Below are 19339 nucleotides of genomic sequence, written 5' to 3' on the forward strand. Positions count from 1 at the left end.
GATGAATTTGGACTGGTGCTGCATGTATTTAAAACAACAATCACATCACCATATAAACCTCTTAACTTCTATTTCCTATATACATCATGCAATGAGGTATATATCATGCAAATGATACATATACACTTCATGTTATAGGCATGATATCTAAGAAACAGAGGCTAATATATCCCATATATGCATGAGACACCTAAGGCACAAGCTCTGCCACTCCACGCAACTGCTGTAAGACTTATGTATAGCACCAGTTAGAAAACTCAACACTAAACATCAGTTGATTTGACGTAAGGCTCCAACACCACAATGGAACAGTGACTTAAGATCTAGATTCTCTAGAGTCAACAAACACTTGGTCCATTGGCTGGCCACAGGGACGCTTTGGTGGTAGAGTGAGCGAATACTGAGGTGCCAAGAAAAGTTTAGGTGCTCGAGGTCGGGTGGCAAAAACCCTTACTTTCAAACCTCATAAGTTTTATAACTAGAAGAAATCGCCAAAATCTAGTTCATTCTCCCAGTTGACAGATGAGCAGGAAGAAGGGATGAGGAGGAGGAAAACAAACCTGAGCCCTTTCTCCAAATCCTCGCCCAAGGACAAAGTCCTCCACTAACGCAGGCTATGGTGACAACAGCTAACGATGGCAGAGCTACGCTGCACCTTCCACAGCTGTTCATCCCATCTGTTTTACATATCCCTGAAGTACCCCATGTCAGATCTTTGAGTAGTTTTAGGTTGCTGTTTCATAATTTTAAAATAAGGCATCCCTGGGGCTGGCAGGTAAAGGTACAGGCAGTAAAGCCACTGCCTCAAGTGCTGACATCTCACACAGGCACGGGTTTGTGTTCCACATGCTCTACTTCCAATACAGCTTCCTGCTAATACGTCTGGGAAGGCAGTGGACTATGCCCGAATGCTTGGGCCCCAACACCCACGTGACAGACTCAGAACAATTCCCACCTATGGCCGTTGCAGCCACGTGGGGTGGGGGAATGAACCAGCTGATGGAGGGTCTCTATCCCACTGCCTCTCTTTGACTCTTCTTTTCAAATAACCAAATACATCTTTTTTTTTCCTAAGATTTATTTTTTTCTTGAAAAGTCAGATTTACAGAGAGGAGAGACAGAAAGGAAGATCCTCTATACATTAATTCACTCCCCAAGTGCCTGTAACGGCCAGAGCTAAGCTGATCCAAAGTCAGATCCAGAGGCTTCTTCCTGGTCTCCCACACGGTGCAGCGTCCCAAGGTCCTCTACTGCTTTCCCAGGCCACAAGCGGCAGGGAGCTGGATGGGAAGTGGAGCAGCTGGGATACGAACAGGAACTCATATGGGATCATGGCACATGCAAGGTAAGGACCTTAGCCACTAGGCTACCGTGCCAGGCCCAACAAATAAATATTTAAAAAATCAAATAAGGCATCCTACAATCCCAACAATAAAAACCCGTAAGCCAATCTAAAAACGGGCAAAGCCCTGGATGTTTCCCCAAGCATGATATACAAACATCCATAACTATGGAGACATGATTATCACCAAGCACTGGAGAAGCGCATATCAAAGCCACAACGAGTTCCTCACATCCACCAGGACGGCCACCGCAGAAAAACAAACAGACAATACGCACATTAGCAAGGAAGCAGGGAACCCGGAACCTTGAGCAATTTAGTGAGAATGCAAAGTGGTACAATTGCTACAAAAAAACAGTACTGAGGTTCCTAAGAAAATTAAAAGTAGAATTATTGTAAGATCCAATAATCCAACTTTTGAGATGGGTCAAAAAAAAAAAAAAACTGAAAGCAGAGTCTCAAAGAAACATTTGTAGATACATTTCTATATCAGCATTATTCACAATGGTCAAGAGGTGGAAACAACCCAAACGCCAATCCATGCATGAATGAATTTTTAAAATGCGGTATTTACATACAACAGAATAGTAGTCAACCTCAGAAAGAAAGGAAATCCTGTCACATGTTACAACACAGATGAATCCTGAAGACATCATGCTAAGGAAAATAAGGCAATTAAAACTGACAGCTGCGAGTCCAGGATGGTAGCCTAGCGGCAAAAGTCCTCGCCTCACATGTACTGCAATCCCGTATGGGCACTAATTCTAATCCCCGCAGCCCCGCTGCCCATCCAGCTCCCTGCCTGTGGTCCGGGAAAGCAGTCGAGGACGGCCCAAAGCTTTGGGACCCTGCACCCGCGTGGGAGACCCGGAAGAGGCTCCTGGCTTCGGATCGGCATAGCATCGGCCGTTGCGCTCACTTGGGGAGTGAATCATCAGACAGAACATCTTGCTCTCTGTCTCTCCTCTCAGTATATCCGCCTTTCCAATAAAAATAAAACAAATCTTTTAAAAAAAAAAAGAAGTAAATACATCTTAAAAAAAAAGACAGATAGTGCTTAACTTTACCATGTGCATGAAATAACTGGAATATCCAAATTCACAGGAATAGCACGTAGAATGATGGTTACATGAAGTCAGAGGTGAAAGCAGAAGTGTTTAATGGTTATAAGGTTTCAGTTCTGCAAAATGAAAGAGTTCTAGGTATCTATTCCACAACAATATAAATACAGTTAACAATCCTGAACTGGGCATTCAAAAATGGTCAGTGGGCAGTGTTACAGAATACTGGATAAAGCTACTGCCTGCAATGTTGGTATGGTTTTGGCCACTGGAATCCAGCTCCCTGCTAATTAACTAGGAAAAGCAGTGCAAGAGGGCCCAACTGTTCGGGCTCCTGGTTTCAGCCTAGCTCTGCCCTGGACGCTGCAGCCTTCTGGGGAAATAATCAAGGTGATGAAAGATCTCTACATCTCTCTTTTTCTCCCTCCCTCCCTTGCTCCAACTCTTTCAAATAGGTAAACAAATTTAATTAAACATTAGTTACGATGGTGAAAGTTACCCATGTTTTTTTAAAAATACAATTTTCAAAATGAAAGGAATGACGTCAGATCTCTCTTGCTGTGTCCCTCCCAACCTTTCACTCTATAAAGATATAAAGAACTGCTACAAGACAACATCTTCCTTCTCTCAACTACCCTATTAAAACAGCCGAACAGCTTAGCGTGCGTGAAGCAAGTAAGGCAGGTCAACAACTGTGGGGAAAATGGTCACGAAGGGCCATCCACTGGACTCTGCCCCTCTTCTAATTATGTTTTTATCCTTTAGCCTAGGAAAATGACATGCTAAGGCCTGGTGCAGTAGCCTAGTGCCTGAAGTACTCACCTTGAATGCTCTGAGATCCCATATGGGTGCCAGTTCTTGTCCCAGCTGCTCCACTTCCCTTCTAATTCCTGCCTGTGGCCTGGGAAAGCAGTCAACGACAGCCCAAAGCCTTGGGCTCCTGCATTCTCATGGGAGACCCAGAAGAAGCTCCTGGCTCCGGATTAGCTCAGCTCTGGCCATTGCAGTAAAGTGAACCAATGAACGGAGAATCTCTCTCTGTGTCTCCTTCTCTCTGTGTATCTACCTTTCCAATAAAATAAATAAATAAATCTTTAAAAAAAAAAAAAGAAAGAAAATGACATACTAGTGTGGTACCTCCATTTGAAGAACTTCAGTTTTTAAAAAATAAGGCAGTTTTGTTTTGTTTTATCTTTTGTTTAAAACAAGTAGATAATCAAGAGATGCTGACCAGTGAACAAAGCCAAACCAATCTTCCTCACATCTCTTCCAGTACCTCACTGATGGCACTCACTAGCTGAATCCTTGCTTCTGCTAGACAGGACAGCATTAGCAAAAGAACATTTTCTTCCAGAAAATGTTTATCAGAAGCCAAAGTACTTATTTTAATGAATAAATTAAAGCCATATCTAAAATTAAAGCCTTCTCTGTTTTCATAGAGGCTTTTGTTAAAAATTCTATTAATTTTCCTGGCAAATGGATGCCATACTGCCAATACCTGGTAAACAGGAATTCCCCCAAATTACACTTTTAACTCTTCAAATTAACATCATACATTCTGTAATGATACAGCCACTGGCCTCATCTAAGACGACATCTATGTGCCACAGTCATCACGTATGTCTTTCAGTTGGGACTGTTGGTAGACAAAAGAAGGGGCTTTCCACTGTACATGGCTTTTATCATTGGTTATAAAACTGAGAGGCTATAAAAATCAAGCTTCCTGGGTATTTATTCCCATTAACAAGGCTCTTAATCATTCACAAGATGAAAAATAAAAAGAGTCGCTCTAATTACATACTTAAAAAGTTTCAGTAGATGAAGAAAGTAATAAATCAGACACTGCCAGAAAAGCAATTTCAAATAGTTCTTAAATACACACATTCATACACAAACACACATGTATGCATTTGTTTTTAAAAACAAGCCCAAATTACAGATACCCTTGACCCCCTTAAATATTACAGTTAATAACATTTATCTTCAACACCCCCAACATAGATAAGCCACAAAAAATTGCAATGAAAGACTTTTGGTATAAGAGTAACATCTTTTTTTTTTTTCAAAAAAAAAGATTTATTTATTTTTATTGGAAAGGCAGATATACAGAGAGGAGCAAAGACAGAGAGGAAGACCTTCTGTCCATTGGTTCACTCCCCAAGTGACCACTATGGCTGGAGCTAAGTCAATCCAAAGTCAGGAGTCAGGAGCTCTTCCGTGTCTCCCACGCGGGTACAGGGTCCCAAGGATTTGGACCGTCCTCAACTGCTGTCCCAGGCCACAGGCAGGGAGCTGGATGGGAAACAGGGCCACCAGGATCACCAGCGGCCATATGGGATCCTGGCACATGCAAGGCGAAGACTTTAACCACTACGCTATCGGGCTTATTTTATAGACTCACTTATAAGCAGTATAGTGGTTATCGTTTGTTAGAGATGGCAATAGGATTTGCTAGTCAACACACATTCAAATTCATACAACCTTGACAAAATTCCATATGAGGAAGTAGATCATAATAACCCTCTTTGAAACAGAAGTAAAAGGTATGCAAAATATGAAAAGTCCTGCCTCAATGCAAGATATCACATCCCTTTAGTTGTTCTTTAATTTCATCTGAGGCTGCATGAATACTACTAACAACTAAAAAGAAATGCCTAAAAGCTAAGTGGGATTTTTACAATTATCCTTAAAATAGTCCTCTGATGGGAAGGAGGGCGTTTCTTCACAGCACTGTACAGAGGGTATTTTCATTACAGACTAAATACGTGTGTGTTTATTAAAATAAAAATATTATATTCTATTAAATAAAAACAAAAATCATATTAAAACAAAAAAAAATGCAAGACCAACACTACATGGCAGGTAAAGCTGCCACCTGCAACACTGGCATACCTTATGTACACAAGCTTGCATCCCTGTTGCTCCACTTCCAATCCAGCTTGCTGCTAATAGGCTGGGAAAGAAGCAGAAAAGGATCCACGTCCTTGGTCCCCTGCCACCAACTAGGGTGACCTGGATGGATGCCCAGCTGCTGATCTCCATCTGCCTCAACCCTGCGAGCTACAGTCATCTGGGGAGCGAATGAGCAGATGAAGATCTTTCCTGATCTTCCTCTCTCTTTAGCTCTTTTAAAATGACCAATGTTTTTAAAAGACAAGACATGCAATTATTTTTCCCATTTTAATTTGAAATTTGGAAAGTAATATGTGTAACTCCCAAAAAGCCAAAACCCGAGTGGAGTCTTAGTCTTATTTAGCATCAAGATCCCCATTAGAGACACCACTCAAGTCCATGACAACCATAACACACCACTCAAGCTCATCCTCTAATCCTTCTCACTTTAAAAAAGACAAACTACGAAATGGCCAAAAGACAGGGTAAAAAGATGAATTCTAAAACTGAAAGCTACATCAAAGATAATCAAATGCAATGTTTGTATTTTACTGTTGAGAAGCTTCAGGACCGAATTAGCTCTAAATCAGCCTCAGACTCACAGGAATTCTGGTCTGCACAATCCTCCTCTTAAAGAAAAAAGAAAACGGATCTGGCCCTGCTTGCAGGGAACACTCCAAAGTCCTCAAACTCAAAGAAAGTCGTTTCAGCCAAGCTACTGCTCTGCGTGCCTTCCTTTTTGCATGAGCCACCTTGCACACACTTCCTCTCTAACACTCTCAGAATGACACTTCCACGGATGACTGCAACCCCAGCCCCTCTGGCTACACACTCATTTCCCAGTCTCTCCTACGAGTGGGGGCGGGCTGCATACCCATATAACCAATGAGACTCGAGAGAAAACAGGAATGAGAACTTCCAGGAAAGTTTGTTTTTTGTTGGTCAGGCGCAAGAGGAGTTGCTTTCTGCTCTCTTCCCTTCCTGCCCTGGAAAGAGAGGAGATGCTGAGAGCTGAGGCAACCATTTTATGACATGGTGGCAGGAAGAGTGGGGACAGTACGCACGCAGTGTCAGAGGCTGGAGAGAACTGGTACCTCATCACTGCTGCTGAGCAGCAGGTGGAATAACCCGGACACCGCCCACCACAAACATGTCTGCACCACCAAAGTAAGTAATAAAGAGCTGATGGTGTGCAGCTGAAAACAGTACAATTAAAAACATTTTTCCTGTGACATGTTATTTTCCTACCCAACTTCACTTCCATAATGTAAGCAGAAGTGCTTACATTGTAGACAACATAAAAGCTTTATTTCATCTGTACAGCTGAGGTCAAACTTAAAGTGCGGTTGATGTAATCAGTTTAGAGCTGCATAATTGAGTAATCATTACTTTTCAAATGATCCTGTTACATAGGTCACAGATATATTCAAAATCCAAGATAGGCCAATAGACTGAGAGTTCAAAAATATTCACTAGTGGGTCCGGCACAATGGCTCAATGGCTGAATCCTCATCTTTAAAGTGCCAAGATCCCATATGGGTGCTGGTTCCTGTCCTGGCTGTTTCCACTTCCCATCCAGCTCCCTGCTTATTCCCTGGAAAAGCAGTCCAGGACTGCCCAAAGCCTTGCGACCCTGCACCACCTGGGAGAAACGGCAGAAGTTCCTGGTTTCAAATTGACTCACCTCTGGCCATTGCGGCCACTTTCGGAGTGAACCAGCAAATGGAAGGTCTTTCTGTCTCTCTGCTCTGTAAAATCTGACTTTCCAATTTTATATATATATACACACACACATATATATATATATTTAAAGACGAATTCCAGATAAAAAACTCGGTGGGGGAGGATGAGTCCCTGCATAATTTTCCTTAGTACAAAAGTGTCTTGAGACTAAAATGTTTGAAAACTATCGTTTCACACCTCCACAAAAAGGGAGACTTACACACCCCTGAGAGAATCAGTACCTGAATAAAAACCAAAGCTCTTGGCACCACCTCTAGCACTACTTACTACTTGCTGTGGAACTTGAATAAACTGCTCAGTCTAAAGCCTTAGTTTCCTTATCTGTGAAACGGATAATTTATGCCTTGTGAAGATGAGACAAAATATCCAAAAGCAATTTGTGAATGAAAGGTGCATTGTTATAAGGTCTCAATCTTTCTAGAAAACACCAATGTTTCTACAAAATTCTCCCTGTTTTCAATTTTTTATTACAAAGGCAGAATTTACAGACAACGCAAAGTGGAGATTTTTGATCAACCAAGTAGTTGAGATGCCCACCCACATACCGTTAGTAGATGAAATTTGTTCACCCAAAGCTATAACTGGTACCACAGATTCTAACTCATTATTAGGACACTTCCACGAAAGTACAACTCCACTCTGATGCCAGAATCCTGCTAACACATGCCCGAGGAGGCATCAGACGATGGCTAAAATAATTGGGTCTTTTCTACCCACATGGAAAACTGACCCTGAGTTCCAAGGGCCTGGCTTCTGCCTGAATCAGCCCCTTACTATCACTGGTATCTGGGGAAATTAAAGCAAATTAAAGATCTCTGTCTCTCTCTGCCTTTCAAATTAAAATAAATACAAATTCTAAGGAAAGCTGATTTTTTTTTTGCATGACAGTTTCCTTATATTAGAGAGAATATATGATATTTGTCCTTTTGGGACTGACTTATTTCACTGAGCATAATGGTCTCTAGTTGGGACCATCTAGTTGCAAACAGTATAATTTCATTCTTTTTTAATGGTTGAGTAATATTCCACAGAGTAGATATATCAAATTTTTTAACCACTCCTCTTTGCACGGGCATCTGGATTGTTTGTATGTCTTTGCTATTGTAGATTGTGCTGCTCTAAATATAGGATTACAGATCCCCTTCTCATATGCAGCTTTCACTTTTTTTTGAAAGGTTTATTTTTATTGCAAAATCAGATATACAGAGAGGAGGAGAGATAGAGAGGAAGATCTTTCATTCGTTGATTCACTCCCCAAGTGACCACAACAGCCGTGCTACACCAATCCAAAGCCAGGAGCCAGGAACCTCCTCCAGGTTTCCCATGCGGATGCGGGGTCCCAAGGCCCTACCTAGGCTGTCTTCCACTGCCTTCCCAGGCCACAAGCAGGGAGCTGGATGGAAAGTGGAGCTGCCAGGATTAGAACCAGCGCCCATATGGGATCCCAGCGTGCTCCAGACAAGGACTTTAGCCGCTAGGCCCTTTCATTTCCTTTGGGTATATTCCTAGGAGCAGGATAGCTGGGTCATGCAACAGGTTTATTTGCAATTCTCTAGGCACTTTCCATACTGATTTCCATAGTGGCTGTACTAGCCTATACTGCCACCAGCAGTGAAGGAGGGTACACTTCTCCCTACCTCCATGCCAGCAGGTGTTGTTAGTAGAGTTCTGAATGTAGGCCAATGAAAAACATATTCAGGGAAGTTGATTTTAAAAATACATAATAGGGAGAACATGTAGCTTAGGAGTCAAGAAGTAGACAGGAGTGACCACTCCTGGTTTAAGGCCAGGCTTAATTTCTTAGCCAGCATCCTGCCTGGGAGGCAGCAGGTGATGGCCCAAGTACACATGGAAGACCAGGATGGAGTTCCCAGCTGCTGGCTTCCCCTTGGCCCCATCTCAGCTGCTGAGGGCACTCGGGAAGCGAGCATCAAGGGATGGGAAATCTCAGTCTTTTTCTTTCTTTCAAATAGATAAAACTTTTTTTAATGGATGGGGGGGGGGGGAAGAGTAGCTATGAGAATAATTCAATTTATTCAGCAACTATTTATTAAATGCTGACTCTACTGGGCACAGTTTGAGGAGTTGTAGATCTTAAAAACTGATAGACAATGCAAACAGTAAGTAACATATTCTCTACACATCTTTCCCCATCATTTTTAAAGAATATATTTATATGCTAATTACATCATACCATACCATTACCACTTACATCTTTTTTCTATAACCTGTTATTTGTCCCATTTCTACCACTCCTCCAACACAAAGAAATCTGAATTTTAGTCTTTCCCTTATGTTTATATATACAAAGCAAATTGTCTTTGGTCCTATGCACCACAGACCTCCAGCATTTATATCACTATAATGTTTTGGGTTTTTTTTAAGACTTATTTTTATTTGAAAGACAGATTGACAGAATGAAAGACAAAAAGATCTTCCATCCACTGGTTCACTACCCAATTGGTTGCAGTGGCCAGAGCTGAACTAATCTGAAGCCAGGAGCCAGAAGCTTGTTCCAAGTCTCCCACCCAGAAATAGGGTCCCAAGGCTTTGGGCCGTCCTCCACTGCTTTGCCAGGCCACAAGCAAGGAAGGTGGGAATTGAAGTCAGGACACAAACCAGCCCATACGGGTGCTGCAGGTGCTGCGCTGACCCGAAGCCGGGTACCAAGAACTTCTTTCCAGGTCTCCCACATGGGTGCAGGGTCCCAAAGCCTTGGGCCGTCCTCGACTGCTTTCCCAGGCCACAAGCAGGGAGCTGGGTGGGAAGTGGAGCTGCCGGGATTAGAACCGGTGCCCATATGGGATCCTGGGGCATTCAAGGAGAGGACTTTAGCCACTAGACCACGCCGCCAGGCCCGGAATCCACCGTTTTTTAGTTACAAATATACGCCAAAACATGAAATTGTCAGAACATTTTTCCTTCTAATAACAACAATAAAACAAGTCTGCCAGTGAGCCACAACAAAAATGCAGATTACAGGCCCAGCACTGCAGCACACAAGTTAGAGCTGCTGGCCACCTATGGTGCTCGTGTTCCAGCTGCTCCACTTCTGATCCAGCTCCCAGCTGAAGTGATTAGAGAAGCAGTGGAGGACGGCCCAAGTCCTTCCTCCTGGCCTGCCCAGCTCCTGCCGCTGCTGCCATTTGGGGAGTGAACCAGCGGATGGAAGACTTCTCAGTCTGTCCTCTTCTAACACCGCACTTCAAGTAAAATAAATGAATCTAAAAGAATCCAGACTTCTCCGCTTCAGAACATTTTTGGTTTTTTGCCATAGATTTCTACTTGTAGAAAAACAAACAAACAAACAAAAAACAGTATTTTCAGGGACCTCACAAATCCTTCACAAGTCTCTAAGGATTAAACACAGAACACAAATTTATTCGATTTCTGTACCTCAGACACAAGACCTAGGTCGCTCAGCCCTTTTTAACCTACCTGATAACCAAGTGCAATAACTAAATACTATTTGTGCATCTTACACTTTCTGGGCCTTCACACAAAACAATGTCTCTGTAGCACTACTGTGATTATTGTTCCTAATGGAGAATCTAACCAACATATGAAACCAACACAACAAAACCTTAACTAAGTAGTAAACAAGGCTATTTAACCTTACTATCAAAAAAATGAGCTTCTTAAGCAAAACATTGTGGAGTTTTTAAAAAATGTATCTATTTCATGTATTTATCAGATTATTGACTTCATTGGAAAGTCAGATTTACAGAGTAAAGGAGAGAAAGAAAAATGATCCTCTGTCAGCTGGTTCACTCCACGGTGGGTGCTGAGCCAATACAAAGCCAGGAGCCTAGAGTCGCTTCCAGGTCGTCCACACAGGTGCAGGGTCCTAAGGCTTTGGGCTGTCCTTGACCGCTTTCCCAGGCCACAAGCAGGGAGCTAGATGGGAAATGGAGTAACCAGGATACAAACTGGTGCCCATATGGGACCCTGGTGCATGCAAGGCAAGGACTTTAGCCACTAGGTTACTGTGCCGAGAAATCTATTTTATATATAAAAAGTAGGAGTAGAGAACATGAATTTCCCATGCACTGGTTCACTCCCAAGACTGTGCCAGGGCAACGCCTCGAGTCTACAGCTGAAATCAAGGTTTCCTCCCGGGTGGAGCCATCCCCTGCTAACTGCAAGCAGACAGCTTAGCAGGAAGCTAAAATCCTGGAGCCCAGCACTCCAGTGTGGAATGAGAAAACCTAGACTAGTAGCCAAATACCGGACCAAATGTTTGCCCTCACCCCCACCACTTGTACAATTTTTTTTTTTTAAACCTGTTTATGACACTTCTTTATGAAACAAAACCTGAGTCCTGCGGCCTTTAAAAAGTCAGGTTTCTTAAATTAAAAAAAAAAAAATTGGTCAAAGATATAACTAACTAATGTAGATAATATTCAAATTAGATTGGACTGTACATGAATATTTAAAACTTATTGGTGTCATACATCCAAGTCTCACAGGCAGAACAGGTGGAACTGTAAGGAGTCCTTCCTTTCATTCTGGCCGTTATCTTCACTACTTATCACTATCCCAGGTCAGATTTTTCACATATTGTTTACTAGCTTTGTCCTTCTGTCTTTTCCTACTAGAACACAAGAACAAAAACCTTCTCTTCTCCCATTGTTCACTGCACACCTGTGTCTAGCACTCCATTCACCATTAAATGAACAGCTTCCTTTTTTGGCTCCCCCAGTTCCCTTCCTCCTAGCCTTGAAGGCCGGGGTCAAATTCTATTATCTCTACAAAGATTGCCTCCCTCCACCTTCTAATATCTTTCTCCTTTATACCACCAGTTTGGCACTGACCAGCTGTCTCAATTATTTGTCTTGACAAAAGGACACACCTCCCTTAAAATTCTTGCAATCCCGCTCTCTTTAAAGCAACAAAACTGTGTCTCTAGTTTCTGGGGACATGCAAATAGATTATCACTAATAAATGTTTTACCTGACTTAGTTCAGAAATCCATTTAATTCAGTTACTAATTTCACCTTTTTATAATTGATCTCTCTCTCCCAAATAACTCAAGATAGGCCGTAAAACCACAGTGGGTCTCCTTCTCTTACATTTATCTCTGAAAATGTCATCTTTCACATCCTCACATAACTTATGTTCATAGTTTAAATAAACTTCTCCCCCACTTCCAAGATTAAATGTTTTATGTTATAAAAAGACTCTTGTCATCTTTGGCTATAAGTCTAATGAAGTCTCAAATCCCAGAAAGTATTTTTCTGCTCATGTTTTTCTTTCTTTCATGTCAAGATGTATCCCAATTCCTTCTTTACCGATCATACCTGGGCAAGCTTTTCTTAGTTCTCTGTGCCTTGCTGGGTAAGCCGCCTTCTATTCCTCTTTTGAGACATTGTGGTTTCTCTTTATCTGATTCCACTTCTAAACACCCCTCTCCGAGCCAGTCTGTGAAGCTGAAGCGTGTCTCTTTAAATTCAGCCAACCTTCCTGAACCTCCCTTCACACAGCCAATCCTGGTTGATCTGAGCTAATGAACTATCTACAAACAAGCTAACCCATAACGCAAGAACACGCGAAGGGTTTGACATCAGGCTTAGGAATATATCATATGCAGCTTTGGGCAAAACCATCCTCAGTGTGTTTTCTGCTTAATACAGTATCAGTAAGATTTAGAATGGCAGATACACCCTCAGTTTCAAAATCTGATGCAATTAATGAAAAAAAATCAAGCAGCAATTACAGTTTTTCCTATGAGATCTGTATAAAATCAATCTGTTGAAAATCTGTTTTTTTTTTTTTGTTTTCCTTGGTTTATCCCCTCCTCTTCTTGGGAGTCCGATCCATACTAATTTATTCTTGGAGAATCACTTCTGCTTGAGAACACAAAGCATTTTAAAAACACTGTCTATGTGACAAAGTCTACCAAACCATCAGATATTGCAGGAAAACTTGGGGTTCCAGGATTTTACAAGGGGAATTCTAGGAAATTACATTTAGTAGAATTTTATCATTAGTTGAAAACAGCATGTTTTCATGCATTCTACATATGCATCAATATGTGAATCTATTACACTAAAAATTCAGCGGGATTCCCCAATACAAGCATCAAAACAAATTCACAAGCCATTCCTGCTGTTTCTAATGACCCCAGCAGACTCTGCACTGCCAGACGCCAAAACCCTCATCTCACTCCTACTCCAACCAAGCCACACTCTCCAAGTTTGTTTTTTCAAAAAGAATCAACTTCATAGGCTCTCATTTTTGACCCCTTCTCCGTTACAGCCATTAACTAAGCTTCCGGTCAGAAGGCTCCCTAGCTCCCAATGTTACACATTTTGATTTTACAGGTACTAAACACATTCACCAAACAGAAGCAAAGGACAAGTTCTCCCTAAACTGCAAAGGGAGCACACAGGATAATGTCTTGCTTGTTACTGGCTTCCTTCATCCTCCTGCTTTATCTGAAACACCTATGTAAAATTGAGGCGGACTGGTTAGCTTACTGGGAGGTTCTGACCTACAGCAGAGGTGGAAACTGAAAATGTTTTAATGTCATTAGTGTGCTTTGCACATTTCTTTGCCATCTGGGCGTCACTCAAAGATGCCCAGAGAGCTTCAGCAAGTTCACAGAAAATGCTACTCTGAAAAATTTGCGCATAGATTTCAAGAACTTTTCTTACCCAAACACTTGACATTTAATCCCATTTTTTCCACAAATCTGTTGAAGTACCCTTGCATTTCCATGTCCTATTTATCAAGAATCCAATATACTCATTTTTTAAAACACGTTGATTTCTAATTCCCTCCCCACCCCCATCTCTGCAGAACCTTGCCCAAGTGCATACCATTTTACCTAAACACCAACTCTCGGATTGATATTATTTAACCCAAATTTTCTATGTAAGTTGCCAAATGTTAACCAAAATAATAATAATAATTTTTAAATAGCAACTTTCCATATTGTCTTCACACAGCTTTCTTCAAAAAGCAAAAAACAAACAAACAAACAAACAAAAAAACCTTCCACAGTTCCTTAGTCACATTTTGACCACAACACCCACCGAAAGCTGATAAAGTCTTAGTTTTTCAATTTAACTTCTCTGGCTGCCTTCATTAATTACAGCTTACCACGCAGGGTCCATCCACCTATGTGATTGGTCAAGGAAAAGCAAATAATCAAGAAAAAAAATCTCCCCCCTCACTGGAAAGCTCTCTTTTGTAAATGGCGAGGAAATAGCGTAAATCCTTTAAGGAAACGCTTGTCACCTGCTTGTACCTTCCATCACTCTCATAAAACAGCGTTTTTTTCCTACCGTTTCAGTTCCCCAAACAGTAATCTCAAGGTCTTTCATGGATGATAAAATTCTCAAGCAACATGCGCACATAGGAGCAGAAACATACCTGGTCAATTTCTAAACAGGTTGGATAGACTGGGCGCGCTTGCGGCAGCAGTTATTTAGCCCTCATCTTCGCAAGCCAAGTGGCAGCCAGGGCCCTGGGTAAGATAGAACTTCACTGCGAGTTTTTAAAAGCTTGCATCTTAGCTCACTTCCCCTTGGTTCAAGGGGCAGGCGCAGCAAGCCCCAGAGCAAATGAGGTTATGCAACAGGTTTTTCCTCTACCTGACTCCTCACGGGCTAATCAAAGGTGTGCTTTCTCCAAACAATTGGGGACAGCTGGGACTTGAACCCACCAAGGAGCTTCGCAATGGAGCTCTTTAGGGTTCTGCAGTGTCCATTCATTTTATGATCGGCTTGCATTCGGGGATACCCCCAGCCCCCTAAAGCTTATTACGGCTTTTCTTAGGGGAATCAACCCAGCACCTGAAAACGTAGCTTTTACATATCTCTACCCGCCCCCCCGTAGTTCTACTGCCTGGAACTACACCTGATACACAGATCTTCGGTGACCTCACTAGGTTGTTTTACTTTCTCACGTTTTACAACAGTGATCCAGAAGTCACAGGCGCGCCGTCCCCTCCCCCGTCCCCACAACACGGTGACCCGAACCCTAGGATGGAAACTTGAGGCTTTGCGGGGTGGGGGATGATGGGGGGAACCGCTCCGGCTTCATTTAAGCAAGTAGCGCCGTAACCACCCAGGTGGCCTCGCCGCCTGCACCACCGGCTCGTTTGGGATAATGGGAACAGTCAGGCCGGGGCCCCACTTGGCAGGCGTGTTGTGTAACAGTCGCGCCTGGAAGTGAGCAGCTTCGCCCGCGAAGGTGCCGCGGGTCCCGCCGCCGTCGCTGCTCTCCGCCGGGGCTCGGCCCGACCTGAGCCCGCCGCGCCGGGGACGCACCGAGCGACCCCCGGCTCCCGGCCGCACGCCCCCTCTTTCCACCCACCCCCCCACCGGCAAGGCCTACACCCCCCGCTTCGGACGCTCGTGCGGCTCCGGGCCGCGGTCGCCCCCACCCCGCCTCCCGAAGAGAGGGGCCGGGACGCCCGGGCAGGCAGAGCCGGGGCGCGCCGCCGGGCGTCCTGGCCGCTCCGAGCCCCGCGCCCCTCCGGCCCGCACGCCCCACCGAGACCACTTACTTTGGGGGCTGCTAACCTCCCGACTCTCTCTGAGGGAAACGAAAGTTGTCAGCGCGTCTCCCTCTCGGGCCCCCTCGGCTCCCGGGCTCGCGAGGCGCCGCCGCCGAGCGGGGAGGGCGGCTGCGCGGCCGCTCGCGTCCCGTCCCGTCCGTCGCTCCGTCCGGCTCCTCAGCTCCTCACCGCAGGAGCTTCTCCTCGGAGGGGCGGGTGGGGGCGGGAGGCTTAGGAGAGAGGAGACGTTTGCAACTTTTCTTCACTCTTTCTCTTCCACTCCCCACTCCCCAGTCAGCCTTCAGGAAAAAAAAAAATGTCGAAAGGGGGTGAAAAAACTACTTGGGGAGGGAAAGCTGGGGGGCCGCGTGGGAGAGCGGCGGGCGGGGGGCGCGAAGCAGAGGTAATAATAATCGCTTGAAAAATTGGCTAAAGGCCCCCTCCACACCAAAAAAAAAAAAAAAAAACACCGGGGATACACCGAAAGAGGGGGTTAAAGCGGGGGGGTTGGGGTGGGGGGTTGGGGGAAAGAGAAAGAGTCGCTGGTCAGGAAACTTCAAGCGCGGATGAGGTCATTGGTTTAAAAATAAAGAGATGGCGTCACTTGAAACCAATCCCAGTGAATGAACTCAGCGGAGCCCCGGGGAAAGGAGGAGACAGGCGAGGGCAGGGCGGTGGGCGCCGGGCGGGGCCGTGCGCTCGCCCGCCCTCGGGTGCCGCGGCCGCCCGAGAAGCAGCGGGGCTCGGCGCTCGTTTCGGCCGCTCGGGGAGGGGTCGGGTCACGTTCCCGGCCAGACTCTGGGCCGCTCGGAGGCCGGGTCCGCGGGCGCTGCTGGGAGGAGGAGCCGGCGCTGGCCGAGGAGGCGGCCCCGCAGCCTCGTCGTCGTCCTCCTCCTCCTCTTCCTCCACCTTCCTCCCCCGCCACCCCCTCCCCTTGACGAGGGTCCCTGGACCGGGGAGCGCGCGCTCCCCCCCAGCCTGTCTTTGAGGGTGCCCCTCACCCCAGTCCCCGAGTGTCCGGCTCTTTCTTGGGCTGCTTCCAGCCTCCCTAGTGATTAAAAACCCGCCCCAACAAGGATTTAAGGGAATCGCAATCTGTCTTTAAAAGCCCCCAGCAATCCAAAAGGCAGGAGAGAGAAATTGCAGGTACTTGAAGGAAAACCACCACAACCACACGTGAGGGTTGTCAGGCTTACCATCGGCCCCACCAGCACCACCAGGAATGTGCCTGCTTTTATTTGGTTTATATTTACAAATATGAGTACAGGTTGCCAAGTTTTCTTTAAAAAAAAAAAAAAGCTTTGGGCATTCGGCGGGGCAAAATTATTTAAATCACTATCATTTATGAGACACAGGACCCTCGGGCGATTGGATTCCACACATCTCAAGCAATATATATATATATATATATATATATATTTAAAGTTTGAATTCATTGTGGTAGCTTTGAGACTTTACACACTGGGGAAAACTAGAGACCTGGGATGGTGACAAAGTAGGACTTAGAATCACTGAATAGGACAATCGGAGCTTTATTCCAGTGTTCTTTGAGCATCTGAGCGTGAAGCTGCCTCCACTGAGAAGTACTCCGGTGAATATCACGTAACAAAGATGTGATTAATGACGGAAGAGCACTGGGGGAATAGAGAGGACGGGCTGCCAGGGAGCCAGGATCGGATGGGTAGGAAGCCTCTAGCTCTTCATGTGGCTTGTTAGGGACGCTGGCCCTCAGAATCCCTGTCCTGGACTACCCAGGTGGACACTGCCTCGGGGACGTTTTTACTAATGGGAGAAAAGGCTGAGCAGGTTGTAGGTGGGTTGGAAAGAGAATACATCCTTGTGAACTACTTCGCTGCCTTAAATCTTGCAACGAGCGTGCATTCCCTAGAACTGGCCGACATGTAAAGTTAGGATCATGGGGTGAGCCTCTCGGAACTCCCATTCCGTCATATAAAGGATAAGGGGTTTGGAGATGGCAGAGGCAAACAGGGAGGCCTTCAGAATCCACCTCCAGCCTGTGCCTGTGGCCCCTTGGAAGACGTTCGTGGAGGGGAAGCAATTCCTCCCACGGCCCCGGGTCCTCTGGCGGCCAGGAGGTGATACTGCAACATGTTTGGGGTATATCTGTGCAGGGGACACAGCTAAAAGCCTGTTCAACATAGACCAGCTGTTTTTAAAATAGTTTGAATGGAAAGGATCTGTATATCAAAACCACTTTGTTGCAGATGTCAAAGGGACTTTTTTTTTCTAAACTATTTGGAAGACAGAGACAGGCAGACAGAATTGTCGAATTCACTAGTTCACATAATTGCTCACCACAGTCAAGTCAATGCTGAGAGCCTGGAACTCAATCCAGGTCTCCCATGTGGGCGGCAGGAACCCAACCACTTGAGCTGTCACCTGCTGAAGATGGATTTGAACAGGGAGCTCAAACTGGGCACTCCAGTGTGCAAATGTGGTGGTCCAGGTAGCCTTAGCCACCATCACAATTCACCTGGAGATGTTGTGATCTCCAGAGAAGCACAGATCATGGATCTTACCTGAATGGGAGACTCAGAAGAGCCTATGGTAGAACATGCCTCTTACAAGCTCCAGTTCACTGGCCTTCCTTTAAGCCACAAGTCTTCTTTTCAGATCTGCATTCCTTTGCAGATACAAATCAGATGGAGCATCTGCCATGAATGTGCTGTTATCATAGTGATTCTGGAAGCCTCTCCAGCATATGTCATCTAATTAGAGGGGTAAGACATGGTTTAATGCTCATTAAAAACTCATGGATTCCGGGCCCAGCGCTGTATCCTAGTGACTAAAGTCCTCACCTTGCATGCACAGGGATCCCATATGGGTGCCGGTTCTAATCCCGGCAGCCCCGCTTCCCGTCTAGCTCCTGCTTGTGGCCTGGGAAAGCAGTCAAGGATGGCCCAACACCTTGGAACTGTGCAACCAGTGGAAGACCCAGAAGAGGCTCCAGGCTCCTGGCTTTGGATCAGCATAGCACTGGCCGTTGCAGTGGCTTGGGGAGTGAGTCATCAGACAGAAGATATTTCTGTCTCTCCTCCTCTGTGTATCTAACTTTCCAAAATAAATAAATAAATAAAACAAATCTTTAAAAAAATTAATTCCATGGCATAAAATATTTGCTCAGAGAGTCCAGAGGAATAGTGGATGTCAGGGAAGACATTAAAAAGCGTTGATGTCCTGTTGGAAAGATGGTTAGGGTTTACTTTGTGAGGCAGGTACCCTGCACAGCAGGTAAGTTACCAGCTGAGACACCCACATCCCACGTCAGAGGGCTTGGGTTTGAGTGTTCCTCCTTCACCTGATTGCTTCCTGCTAGTGTACAATCTGGGAGGCATGTGGTGAGTGCTCAAGCACGGGGTCCCTGCCACCCAGGTGGAAGACCCAGCTTGTGCTCTGGGCTCCCTGCTTTGGTCTGTCACGTGGATGAACTTGTTTCCTCTGTCTCTCTGCTTTTCAAATAAATAAAAGTAGTGTAGACAATATTTAGTTTGTGGTGGAGGGGTTATTCCAGAAATGGAAAAAGATAAAGAAAGACAAAGACATGGAATAAATTCAGGTGAGAGGCCCGTAGACACTTTACGTAGAGATCGGGCTTAGCAACTAGATGGGAGGCTAGATTTAAGAGATTCGGAGGCTCTTTATGAATATTTAACTGCTGGATATGAATATTCATATATTTATGAGTACTTGAATGTTAAGATAAATAGCTATTAGCAATCAAGTTAGTTAAGGGAAAAACAATGAATAAGTATACTGAAGAATGTATTTCTCCTT

At 44.7% G+C, this 19339-nt stretch overlaps 1 protein-coding gene across 2 annotated transcripts in view; it reads right to left on the minus strand.

Annotated features, from left to right (window-relative positions):
- Window positions 1-15983, minus strand: part of DUSP16 (dual specificity phosphatase 16) — a 70384-nt gene extending 54401 nt beyond the window's left edge. The window contains exon 1 of one of the 2 annotated variants that reach the window (XM_040966994.1): window positions 15554-15983. The gene's annotated coding sequence lies outside the window, so the exon portion shown is untranslated. Of the gene's footprint in view, window positions 1-14415; window positions 14955-15553 lie in introns of those variants that run through there. The other variant, XM_040967003.1, reaches the window with a different exon arrangement.
- Between the last annotated feature and the right edge of the window lie 3356 nt (window positions 15984-19339).

The sequence above is a fragment of the Ochotona curzoniae genome, unplaced genomic scaffold (genome assembly GCF_017591425.1).
Source record: "Ochotona curzoniae isolate NIBS_2020 unplaced genomic scaffold, NIBS_Ocur_1.0 contig_1482, whole genome shotgun sequence".
Classification (NCBI taxonomy): domain Eukaryota; kingdom Metazoa; phylum Chordata; class Mammalia; order Lagomorpha; family Ochotonidae; genus Ochotona; species Ochotona curzoniae.